Genomic DNA, 9,629 nt, shown 5'->3' on the forward strand with positions numbered 1-9,629 from the left:
TTGCCTTTGCCACGATTTGGCTCATGCTTGAATACGTTGCTGAACATGACGGACTTAGCACGTGCTAAGTGCTTTGCTGAACTGGGCCTTTCTTCTGATTTATGCCAGGGTAGATTAAAATAGAATCAGCCCCTTAAGTGGCCTGTGCCACGTGTTGTCAGCACACTGAGACACTGCGTTTGCGCTTGTGTTTTAGTTAAAGGCTCCACCTATTTACATGGAGTCAATCAATCTCCGCACAAAAACGTCTTTGCAGTTGATTAGCACCATACTGCAGGCAAACGGCATTAACACAAATGGCTTTTTGGAGAAGTAATTCATCTGCGTGGAAATGAAAAATACAATTATTTTAACCGATGCTGTCGTGTAATCAATCATGCCTGGTTCGGCGGTGGGCACTCCGCGCGCTGCCCATGCGTGCAGGGATGCGCAGGGTTTTTTGGCTCCGAGTCGTGACACCGGTGTTTGCAGTGATGTGGCGGCTACCCGAAGGGCCCCGAATGCCTCCCCAAAACCACCACCCGGGCTGGGCAGGCTTCCTGAGCCAGGGCTGGTGTTTGGAGCTGGGCTCAAGCCCCTGCAATGGTGTTAATTAGATCATACGTAGAGCAGAAATGAGCAGAACATGGCTTCACTGATAGATTCTTAGTGGGCTCAAGGCTAATGGGTGTTTTAATGGGAAAATGCAGCATTCCAGCGTGTTGGAACAGCAATAAGAGAGTCTATGGGCCATCATTAATATACTCCTAGTGATTAAAATCACTCTTCCCTCAGACCCGTGTCTCTCAACATACTCAAGGCATTTATTAGTGGTCCATTATATGCCCACTTCTATCTTACTGCTTAATTTGAACACTAATTAACATCATCATGCCTTCCAAAACACAAATGGCACTTGGTAGTATTTCATTAACTCCAGGCTCTGTCTGCAGACAACAAGAGCCGAGCCTCACCCGAAAAACCACCTCCGTGGGCTCATGGGGCCGGCGATGGGAGAGTTTCACCTCCATGTCCCATCTCCCAGGTCTCACAGTTATGGGGGAAGCTGGTGGGAAGCAAAACGATGACTTCATTTCCCGAAACGCTGGGGCAGTAGCCAGCAGGACTGCTTAGACGTCTAAACACTCGCTTAATTATCTTGCTGAACTGGGGCCCAGGGCTTGGGTTTGCTGCTGCTACGAACTCTGCTTGCTTTCGCCGGCTAGCCCGAAGCAGGGGGAAGGTAGAGCTAACCCAAAATGGAAAGGCTTACTGGCTCCGGCTCTCCCCTGTGCATTATGCTGCCTTCCCAGGAAGGATAGAGTTCAATCAGCCTTTGAAAGTCAGTAAGGTTTTTTTTCTCCTAAATGTCTTATAATACATCTCCTCTGCTGCAGTTCAAGCCCTACCTCCTTCCCAGCAGCAGGGAAAAGGAACACCATCCCTTTCTGAAGCAGCCTTTTATGGATCTGGGGACTTTTACTATCTCTTCCCCAAGGCTTTCCCTCTCTCTAAACTGAATAATGCTCACTCTCTCCGCACGTCCCCATGGGGCGAGCCCTGTGCTCCATCTTGTTGCTCCTCTCTGTCTCAGCTCCTGCTGCTCCTTCCCACCCTGGGCACTGTAAGGTCCTTACTGGTCTCACCCCTGGCAATAGCTCCTATTGGGATATTGGCTCCCGTCCCCCCGCCCCAAAGCAGGGCATTCCTCCCTCACGTTATAATTCCCAGGTCCTCTTCTGCAGGGCTGCTGCCTAAGCACTCATTTTGCATCTTGTATTTTTACAGCTAATTATTCTTAGTTAAGTGCAATAACTTCTCTCGCTGCTGGACTGTTGCCTGCTTTTTTAAATACTGCTTCTCTACTTCTCCTACTGAACTCTTCTTAGTGATCATTTGAGCCTCTCCATAGTCCAATAACTTCTATTATTAGTCTTTCTTTTGAGACAGCAATATAGAAGACACCCATTTTGATAGAGTCCCCAATAGTTTGGATATTGAATATGAGCAAAAGCATTAGAGGGAAAACCCCTCTAATGGGGAGGGAATGCTCTGCTCCCTCATGCTTCTAGCCATTGCACGAGCTAGTTTTCCTTCTCAGAAATGCATTTGTTGCCACCTCCTTGGCATTGCTCTAACTGAGAAGCCGTGGGGGGGGTGGCGGCTGTGTGAGCAGGGGTCCCGCCGTGCCCCAGCGCAGCGGAGAAGGAGGCTTTGCAGAAAGCTAAAATGACAGCACAACAGGGAGAAAGCCAGTCCTCGCAGCATTAATAGTTAAAGAGAATCTGAATTGAAATCAGCTTAGCGAGGAAGCGGATAAGCAAAGGTTCGGGATGTTGTTTTCCCCTTTGGGATTGTTCTTCTTTGGCCTTTTGGCTCAGAACGAGTGTAGTATTAGTTTAATACCTGATACACCCTCTGTCAGGAGACTGTCAGTGCTTTTGCAAGGGATTTGACACTGTGTATATTTCTTCTGCTGCCAGCTTGTTATGATCCTGCCCCATCGTGATCTGGGTTTTAGCCTTCGCAGCTGATGTATAGACTGGCATGATGGAGCAGCAACAAAATTAAGTCCAATTTCTCAGCAAAGATAAGCAGCAACGTGAGTGGGGAAGTGCGCTAAGGCTCGGCAGCGAGCACAGCGCTTCCCCTGGAGCGGCAAAGACAGACAGGGTGTTGGTATGAATAAAAACTGGGTGCCAGGGAGAGGCTGTCAGTGACATTACTACCTGTCACACGTGTGTAAAGTCATCAAACAGCGGGTGGGCGGTCGTGACAGCCCTGGGAAAGACATCTCTATTAGCATGCTCAGCGCCACAATGGTACAAGGTTGCAGCATGTTAAGGGCAGGCAGGCTGTTCCACTTAAGGTGGAAAATGATATATTCGGCAATCGGAGTAATTTGATTTGGCTGAGGTTCACGGCGTTTTGGAATCTTATGTGACTCTTCCTACAATTGGATACTGCCCCAGATTCCCAGTGCTGCAGCATATTGCATCTCGCTTTCGGGCTGCGTGGAGTAAATGAGCTTCTGAGCCTGATGGTACGGATTTTGTACCCAGATGGGCATCTTCTCTCATCTTCTGTTATAAACTGGATTTCAAGATTGCAAGAAAATATAGCAAGAACGGTATTCCTGCACCATCTGACTTATACAAGCAGTCAGTGATTGCACCTAGCGGCCCTTTTTCTGTCCCAAAAGTCTTCTGCCCATCTCAGGTTAGACCTGCTTTCTAGAAGTAGCCTTAGCCAACACTGGTTTTGTACTGGAGAGGCTTCCAGGAGTGCGATTTTTTTGTCCAGAGGGTTATTGAGGTGCAACTCCTAGTGCAGGGAGGTCTGAACGTGACAGAGTACACTGGTTCCCTCGCAGCTTGCTCACCGGGGACTGAGCCCGAGACCTGAAAAGACGCAGTCTAGAGAGGTGAAGGTTTAGTTGAGCCTGTCCCAGGCGGGTATGCTGAGCGCAGGGGGGGAGCCAGCACGGGCACTTGGAGGAAGAGGAGGCTGCATGTGCTGGAGGGGAGGAAGGAGCGCTCTGCATACCGGCTTGAAATGCATTCCCACATGCTGTGCGCGCTGGCAGCTGGATGCTGTCTAGCTGCAGCCACCTTGTTAAACTGCTTTCCTTCTCTGCTAAAACTGGGATTGACGGTTTGCACAAGCTTAATGGTTTGTGTGAGCGTGGTGCTTTTTGCTGGGCTGTGGTGGGTGAAAGCTCAGAGGCGGCAGTAAGGCTGGTTGCAGAGAGAGGCTGTCCTCTCCTGGAGCCGCTCAGGAATGGTTCGGCCTTGGTGGGGACCCTGGGGTGCAGTGGGGTGACAACCACCATGCAGCAAAACCTGCCCCAGACAGAGAGCGGCGAGGGCATGCACCCAGCTGCCCACGCCGAGGAGCCTGCCTGCGCCGCCAGTAACTCTCTCAGATTTTGTGCCAACTTTTAATTGCATGAATTTAATTATAGGGATTTTCTGGATGTAGCGAGGCCTGTGAGCGTCTCCCCTGCAGCTGGGGGTGTAAAGCCCCCCTTGCAGCTGAAGTGGTGGCAGCACCCAGGGGAGCTCAGCGCAGGGAGAGCAGGTGGCCGTAACCCAGTGGTGCTGTCACTTGGCAGGAGGTGTTGTATAGCCTCGTGCTGAACAGGTTAGAAAATTATTCTCTTCTGTCTGGGATCATGTGTATTTTTCTACACTGCAAAACAGCTTCAGCAGGGACCGGCAGTCCTGCTTTTCCCCGAGCAGCTTCTATCCTGATGGTTAGAAGCCTGCAGGAGAGCCGGGGTCCATCAATGGACCAATGGTTCATCAGTAGACTCTGTCCACTGATGGTGGTACTTGCCATCAGTGCTCTGGTCATGCTGCCGTAGCCATTTTCTCTAGGAACTGTGCCTTCCTCAGGTTTACAAGGGGTTTTAAAATCAGGCCAACTCTCCTGGACTGAGGATGGTTGGAAGAAGAGATGAGAAGCTAGTGGGTGGCCGTGGCAGCCGCCTGGGAGGGCCCTACTCTCTCCCTTCCCACCTGCACGCACATGCAGGTCAAAGCGGTGCTGGTAAGGGGTGTGGAAAGCTGTGCCTGGCTGACATGGGGTAGCACTAGTTTCTACTGTGTCACCGGAGATGAACCCATCAGTGGGTTTTAGGCAGTTGTAGTAATGTCTTAGCTACTTTAAAGATTCACAAACTGTTACTATCATTGGCCCCCATGGCCTGAAGTTGAGCTTACAGTTTGGGGTTTGAAGTTTAATTCCTCCCTGTTCCCCGCGGTGTTTTGCTCTGCTACCACTTGACCTCCATTTCCCTGCAGTAATAAGGTCAGCAGACGGAGCAGCGCTGCCTTCCTCCCACCAGCCCTCCCGTCTTGGTGGTCCCTAGAGCTTTCGCTGCTTATTCCTCCCATTTTCCCACTTTGCACTGTTTAAAAACAAGCAAGCAAGAGCTCCCTGGAGCCAACCGCTCATTTGCTGGCAAGGACTGTCTGCTAATCAATTAAAGCTCTGCGAACGTATTTGCAGCAGGGTGGATGGTTAAGATGCTTTCTGTCTCTGATGCATGCCTGTGGGAGGCCCGCCTGCACATGAAGGACAGGTGTGTTGGCCTGGAGGTCCCGCAATGCTGCTTTTGTAGGTATCAGATATCGGTCTTGGTGTAAAGAAGCCAGCCGTTAAGGATGGTGAGGGAAGGCGAAGAGGTTTAGCGAATGCCAGTCTTTGCCTAATGGAGGTTATTACCTGAGCACACTCACCAGGGCAGGGTCTCGCTGATCCGCAATGGAGCGGCTCTGGGGGAGCATCTCCCCAGGGACCATCGCGTGCAGAAGAGGTCCTCACCGAGTCATGGGGGCAGTGAAGGAAATGGGCTGATGTGGAGGATATTCAGGAAAATCAACAGAAAAGGCACTGATGAGGGCAGCACTGAAACAGCATCAAAAATGTGTTTGTACCCAGACAAAAATTAATGTGACAATAAACTGGGGTTCATGCCTGTGTTTTCATGCTCTGCTGTCAGAGCAAACCTCAGCTGTGGGAACCTGACAGCCCTTCTAAACATCGCTTTAATTTCCACCACCGATCTCCATTTCCAGGCATGAATTTGGTTCATTTCAGAGCCTTAAGCAGGGGAACCAAAGTGACACAAACCACTCCCACGCTCGGCCAACAAAAGGGTGCTGGGACTGGCGAGGTGTGCACGGTGCCCTTGTCGGGTGTAAGTGTCATTTTGGGGATCGCAATGGATTCATGAGAAGTCTTTTCTTAGCCCTGATGTGCCATAAACTGTAGTGCAGTCCTTGTAAAATGAAAATCACATTCATGCTTACAGATATGGAAGTAATGTATCCAACCCCTGAGCTGGCCACCGGACCAAAATCCATCACTGATAAGTCAAGCCAAAGAACTCTTTGCACTGGCACAATTTACTGAAATGTGATTTAATAGAAAGACTATTAGTGTTTTAAAGGGCTGAGAGTGATCCGCTCAGGTTTGATATTTGGTTAGGACTGGGCAAGAGCAAGATCCAAATCTGGCCCCAGGAGAGGAGCCCCGGTTGGAGAGGACTTTGCAGCATGGTTGTCGTGGTTTAACCACGATAACCTTAGCTGCCAGCTGGCAACTAAGCCCCACGCAGCCGCTCGCTCACTCCCCCCCGGTGGGATGGGAGAGAGAATCAGAAGGGTAAAAGTGAGAAAACTCATGGGTTGAGCTAAAGACAGTTTAATAGGGAAAGCACAAGCCGCGCACACAAGCAAAGCAGAACAAGGAATTCATCCGCTCCTTCCCATGGGCAGGCAGGTGTGCAGCCATCCCCAGGACAGCAGGGCTCCATCACGCCTAACGGTGACTTGGGAAGACAAACACCATCACTCCAAACGTCCCCCCCCCTTCCTCCTTCTTCCCCCAGCTTTATATGCTGAGCATGACGCCATATGGTGTGGGACATCCCTTGGGTCAGCTGGGGTCAGCTGTCCCGGCTGTGTCCCCTCCCAACCTCTTGTGCCCCCCCAGCCTGCTCGCTGGTGGGGTGGGGTGAGGAGCAGAAAAGGCCTTGACTCTGTGTCAGCACTGCTCAGCAGTAGCTAAAACATCCCTGTGTTATCAACACTGTTTTCAGCACAAATCCAAAACATCGCCCCGTACCAGCTGCTGTGAAGAAAATTAACTCTACCCCAGCCAAAACCAGCACAATGGTGCTCTGGGTACAGAGTTATTTTGTGGGTGGAAATGCTGGGGTAGAAGGAAAATGGCTGGAGAAGCAGCTAAATTTGGGAGATGGAAACCGAGGCACCCGCATGGCTGGGAGTCGCTCAGTGCAAAACCCAGCGTGGCTGGCTGTGCTGGCGTGGGGAGATGAGTGGCCCAGGAGAAGGGGCTTGGGGGGCAGCTCGGAGCAGAGGCATTGCACAGCTCTCTGCCGGGAGCACATCGCATCCCCGTCCGCAGCAGGGCCCTAGGTAAAGCACACGGTTTCTTTAGGAGTTGTGAAAACAAACACTCCAGACTGCCCATGCACTGGGAATACTCGAAGAGAATTAAGAAAGCACCTCCTGAGATGATTTTTTTTAAAAGCAAAATAAACCAAGCCAATTAGTGATTAAAAAAATATATATATATTTACTATTTTAATAACAAGGTTTCACAGTATCACTTAGTCCATAAAATAAACTAAAGGTGCTGTGGCCAGAGCAGAGCCCTGCCTTACAGCTACCACCAGAGAGCATCCTTGTATACTTTTTCTGTGGAAACAGCCCTGAGCTGGGAAGTAACCCATCTTTCAGCAGCCTGTCTCTTTTTAAGTGCTTCCCAGTCAGTTAAAGATACAGTAATTGAAACTTGTCTATCAATCACGTTAGCAGACAAAACAACATTGTTTCTCTTCTCTTTTTCTCCAAAGTACTATAGCTTGATCGGCTTAACAGCGCGAACAAAGACGCTAAGTCAAAAATCCCACTTAAATGTTTTCAGGTATAAAAGCATATAATCTTTGGGGAGGGAAGGTGCAAAATTCATTGTTTAGAAGCGTTCTAGGGGAATACTCAAAAGGCAAAAAGAATACCAAGAGTACAATACATGTGCACAAAATACCTTTGGGATGATTAAAAAAACCTGCCAAGAAATTCGCATAATGCCTGCACATCTGTAGCTCCCTCATCCGAAGCAGCTGATGTATGTGTCCAGTGAAACAGGTTATGGGATTTAGCTTTGACTCGTTTTTGTGCTTTCTTGGAGTATAAAAGCAGGCTAAAACTAGGTTTGCACTTTGTAAGTCCCTGTGAATGAAGGGGCAGGAGGGCAGGGACGGTCTGTGGCTCTGAAGCGCTGTGTAAATGATTTTTTTATTTTCCTGAGTGTGTTTTCCCTTTTGCCATCTAGGTGTTCCCCAGTATCCAGGCTCCCCAGAGGTGCAGCAGCCACCTCGAAGCTCCTCCACAGTTTTCTAGGTGCAGTTTGCAGTTCTCATAAATACATTTTCCTCCAGAAATCCTTGACTGGGCCATGGCCGGTGTCCCTGTGGGTGGGTGACACCCAGGGCAGCGTGGCCCCAGAGGGCTGGGGCAGGGGTGGCTCATGGGCTGCTGCGATGGGCCACGAGCATCTTTGCTTTGCAATGAACATCTTCCCATGTTTTTTTTTCTACACCCAGGGCTTTGCTGTCAAGGGCTTTTAATTTGTTTCAGTCAACAAAAAAAGCAGATCTGTTGGCTGCAGGTCTGAAATGTGGCAGCTCCTCCAGGCTAATGGGGCCCTGTTGTCCTAGGAGGGCCACGTAGCGAAGGGTTCGCCAGAGCTTTCTGCTTTTTCAGGCCAGGCTCTGCATTGCTTCTGGGTTCTTGTTTCGCTTGGTTTTGCAGCAGTGTTGCACTGGGTTTGTAGTTTTGCGTATACATTTATACAAACCGATTTAGCAGAGGATGCTGCAACAGGTCTAAGGTTACCCTGTGGAAGAGCAGAAGACAAATCTCTCGATGTAAATCGTTTCCCTTTCTCAGTCAGTCGGGGAAAAGGGAAATAAATAAGCAGTGAGAGGCACCAGCACTTTTATAACCGCTTGAGCAACAGGGGGACCAGCACGCTGTGAGTCACAGCAACGCTGCCGCTTCCCACACTGCCATTAACGCTCCCATTTGCAATCACTAACCAGTGGTTTTAGGGAGGTTTAAAATTAGCGGTCTGTTAGTTACTGTGTGTTTCCCTCTCTGTGCAGTCTGCTGAGGATACCACAGCCATTATAGCTCATAGACGCTGTCCCCAAGATGACTTACGCTTTTAGCTCTAGATGTTTACAATTCAGTTCACTAAAACACGGTCATTAACTAAAACGTGATCACTGCGTCCTCGGTACCTTGTGCCTGTGATGCTTGCCACCTCCTCCAGGTGTGTTCAAGTTCATTTGGAATTTTACTGAATACCTAGTGGGGTGGGAGGGGGTCTTTGAGCTGCCCTTTCCCTGGTGTGCTCCAAGCTATGAACATGCTTCAGTTAAGCTGAAAATGGGGTTTTTCTTCATCTAAAGTCTTTGAACTGTGAAGACACAGGTCCACCACAGACCAAGCACATTTCCAGAACTTCTCATCATGTGCGTTTCTGGTCAGATGGGCAAAAAGATTCACCATGTGGTTACTATATCTTAGTTTTCTTTGTCCTCCTTACAGAATTTTTCTTTTCAGATGATTTTCTGAGTTAATTCCAATTCTGTTGCAAGAAACTCATAAAGCTGTTATTGCTCAGTCACTCTCGGTCTCCTTGTTAATATAATATGAGGATAAGCAAAGTTCATGCAAACTGCCTACACTGGAGAAATGGAACAAGAAGGCATTTCTGAACACTGCGGGTTTTTAAAAGCTTCTTTGTTCAGAGATAGGGAAAACAACCTGTAAAACTTCATCCTGACAAAGAGAGCTGCAGATTTAAGGCTAGTGAAAAGAGTCATCTCTCCAGATGTAGGTTGGCATGTGGGTTCACAATGGCAAATATGACTTATGATTCATACCAGCGTACTGGTGATGGGGAGAGAGAGTCTATATTAGGACAAATGCTGAATGACGAGGGACAGCTCACAACTTGAAGAACATGGAGAATGAGGTCATATGAGATGAAATGCTTCAGTATTGCCAGGCACATGTTCATTTAATGAAAGAGAAGAAATTTCAAGTGAT

Source organism: Pygoscelis adeliae, unplaced genomic scaffold (assembly GCF_000699105.1).
Source record: "Pygoscelis adeliae isolate BGI_AS28 unplaced genomic scaffold, ASM69910v1 Scaffold377, whole genome shotgun sequence".
NCBI classification, from domain to species: domain Eukaryota; kingdom Metazoa; phylum Chordata; class Aves; order Sphenisciformes; family Spheniscidae; genus Pygoscelis; species Pygoscelis adeliae.